The sequence below is a fragment of the Arachis duranensis genome, chromosome 4 (assembly GCF_000817695.3).
Source record: "Arachis duranensis cultivar V14167 chromosome 4, aradu.V14167.gnm2.J7QH, whole genome shotgun sequence".
Lineage (NCBI taxonomy): Eukaryota > Viridiplantae > Streptophyta > Magnoliopsida > Fabales > Fabaceae > Arachis > Arachis duranensis.
Genome location: NC_029775.3, coordinates 121701949 through 121705982, shown reverse-complemented (window position 1 = coordinate 121705982; position 4034 = coordinate 121701949).

Here is a 4034-nt window from a genome sequence, read left to right as displayed (position 1 = left end):
TATATGGCTGATTTTAATATGGGTAGGTTATTAGTGGTTAAAATTATAGTGGCTAAAAATGATTAAATTTTGACTGACTAATGAACACATGACATATAGAGAATTTGGTGGAAGTTGTTAGTTAGAGGGATTCCGCTAGGGAGACAATGGACTATTTAGAATGATAGGTCTATTGTTAGTAATTATTGCAGGACAAAAAAGTAAATAAACTGACCAAAATAATGTATGTATATCATGTGAGGTTTTTTTTTTAAGAAAAAAAAATCTATTTGTGTTTTTTGAATAGATAATTCTAAAACTTTAATGGTTGGACCTTAGTGTGAAAATCTATTATAATGTTGGATTAATAAAAGATCATGAACTATTAATGATAAGAATAATCTAAAAAAAATAAGAACTAAATTATGTAATATTTATATGACCTCTAACTATTAATATATTTGTGATATAAATTATATGAGAATATAAATTTATAAAATTTTAAAATTTTATAATAAAATATTTTTATTTTGAATAAAAATAACTATTAAATAGTATTATTGATTTTATCATAGTTATTATTATTTTTGTTCTTTTTATTATTTATATTATGATTATTATTATTAAAAGAGAAATAATAATTTTACTAATCCTATGCCCTAATATTTTTAAAATTTCACTGTATAAATTTGGTTAGACTTTTATAAAATTTTTATTATAATTATTTGTTATTTTAAAATTTAAAATATAAAAAATTTATACTGAAATATCACATTAGAAGGTTATATATAAGTTACTTTTTTTCGAAAACAAAATTTATGGTTTAAATTTATATATTTGTAAATATGTAATTTTAATTAAGTTTCAATCAAATACAAAATGTGAATTTTAGTTTTTATTCATTTTTATTATGTTTTTATCTTTTATTGTAACATGTAGGAGATTATGTCTACATATGAGATATATGTAGATATATGTCTAAGGAAATAAAAGAACTATGTCTACATATGAGATATATGTCTAAAGAAATAAAAGATATTATGTAATTTAGTAACTTTATATGTATTAATTTTTTATTATATAATAGATTTATATCTTAGTAATTTAGTTCTCTAATATTTTTTACTTAACTAATTTAATATTATACACTCAAATTTTTATACTTATCAAATTAGTTTTTATATATTTATCTCTATATCTATTTTTAAGAAAAATTGTTTGTTTTTTTTAATAATAACATATTTAATATTTATATTATTATATAAAATATTAGTAATGACTTACAGAATTATGTTCTGGTAATTATATTGTGTATCTTAGATGTTATTTTTTGTAAAAAAAAAAATACTCAGTTTTTCGTTTAATTTTATATTTAAAAAAAATTACCTAACTTTTTTTATCTTAACTTATTTAATTTTAGCTATCATTCTATTTTGATATTCGTATCTTATATTTGATAACAGTATTATACCTTTTAAGTAATTAATAATTTATAATTTTTTCAAGTAATTTTAATTAATAATTTTTGTAACTAAATATACTATAAATTTTTGGTCTAGTATAATTTTATAATATATTATCGATATTGTTGTCTCTTTTATGTAATTGTCATATCAAAAATAATATTATAAAAAATATTTTATAAGATTTTTTCTTTATATTTGGATAAAATCAATTCAATAACTATATATTATTCCTAAATTATTTTTATGTAATAAAAAAATTAAAAAAAAAAAGTTAAAAAATTAGTCTATACTTCGACCCGTCCATATTAAAAATTTTAGATTCGTCCTTGGTAATCTAATACAAAAATATTTTATACATTATTATAATTAAAATATCTTTTACCGTAATTTTACATGAATATCTTAAAAAAATACGAGTGATTCTTTTTGTTTTATATTTTTACGTTTTCTGCTTCTCAATGCCATTTCTTCCTTAGTTTTAAAACTTATATCATGGAATTAACAAATAATATATATAATCATGGATATACAAATTAAAAAACAAAAAATTTTAGTTAAATAAAAATTAACAAATTAATATCTTAAAAAACATAAATGTTGATAAAAACTAATAAATTTACTTCATAAATCGTGGTGGTTTTGCGAATTTTATATTTGTTTCTTTAAAATTTTATACAAAGACCACATTTTATATAAATATTAAGGGAAAAAAACAAAATTAACAGTGAATTCAGTTTTAAGACAATTTGGTATAATTGATTTTTCACTAATTTATTTTAGTAAATTATAGAAGGTATGATATTATGAATTCAAGATTTACGGATGTCAATTTTAGTGGATTCACAAAGTAAAAAAGTAAATCTTATTAATAAAACTATTATGAAAATTTTTAATAAGAGCAGTATTATATGATTAACAAGTATTATCATTCTTTGTCAGCACTTAATCGATAATAATTTGTACTCATATTTATAGATATTTTGTACACAATAAACATACACTTTTTACACATATGTTTATTAAAGTTTTGCACATACACATGAATTATTACCATTTGCACTCAAAATTTTTAGAATTTGAGTATAAAAATTAATAAAATTTATCTGTTAAAAATAATTTAGTATTTATATTCACCAAAATATGAACAAAATTACTAAAAATTACTAATTTTCAAAAATTTCTCTTTTAATAATAATAATAATATCAATAATAACAAGAACAAAAATAATAATAACTATGATAATATCAATAATAATGTTTAATAATTATTTTTATTCAAAATAAAAATATTTTCTTATAAAATTTTAACACTTTATAAATTTATACTCTCATATAATTCATGTGCCACAAACATATTAATAATAAGAACTCACATAAATATTACAAGATTTACTTCTTATTTTTTTTAGATTACTTTTATCATTAATAGTTCATGATCTTTTATTGATCCAACATTATAATAGATTTTTACACTAAAGTTTAAGCATTAAAATTTTAGAATTTTCCACTCAAAAAACACTTAACAGATCTTTATCCTTAAAAGGAAGGTCCACATGATATACACAAATAATTTTCACCCAACTCTCCACATGTCATATGTTTATTGATCAGTCAAAATTTAACCATCCTTAACCACTATAACCTTAGTTATCAAAGGCCTATCCTCTAGGCACCAGATTTGGTGGTCCTAGAACATTTGGACCATTAAATAGTCCCATAACAAAATATGTTTTTTAAGTTTTTTTAATAAATGCTAAATAGTCATTTTTTAAATTTAATTACAAATTAATCCCATATATTTTATTTAATTATAAAATTATTTTTTCTTTTATAAATAATTATTTTATCATAAATCTATCATGTTTATTAATAATCAAGAACAAAAACAATAACGAATTAAATCTTTCATTGATTCTAATAATTTTTTTGCCATTCCAATCGATTAAAAGTTTATATTTGATCCGTGACGTTCGTGATGAACCATAAAATCGTGTTTGATTGAAAACCAATCGATTGAATTATAACTCAATCACTAAATAATCGATTGAAAATTGTAAGGAAGCATGGTTTTCGCATAATAATTTATTAAAGAATATTTTGGTAAGCAAAATTTAATGATAAAAAATAAAATTTTTGTTAATGGATATTTTTTCAAAAAATAATTTTTTTTTCATAAAAAATGGATAAAGTTAACATTATTAACACAAAAAATTTAAAATGGATTAAAGAGGAAGTTTTTTAAAAGTTAGAAGGGAGAAAAATGTACATTTATAAAATAGAGGGGAGGGGAGTGACATTTTAGCATCTCGCAGGGGAGGAGAGTGACATTTTCTCTTATTTTATTATAAAAAATGTAAATTGCAAATAAAAAAACACAAGAAGGAAACAAAAAAAAAGGAAGTGGGGAGGGGGGGGATTTGATTCGTTATATATGAACAAAACCATGGTGACATGGTCTAGTCATACTGTCATAGCATTCATTCTGCGGGGCTGCTTTCCATGGTCATAAAAATTGACTTCCTTTTAGATACTTTATCATTACTTATATCAATAAATATTGGGGCGAAAATTATCTACGAATATTGAGTG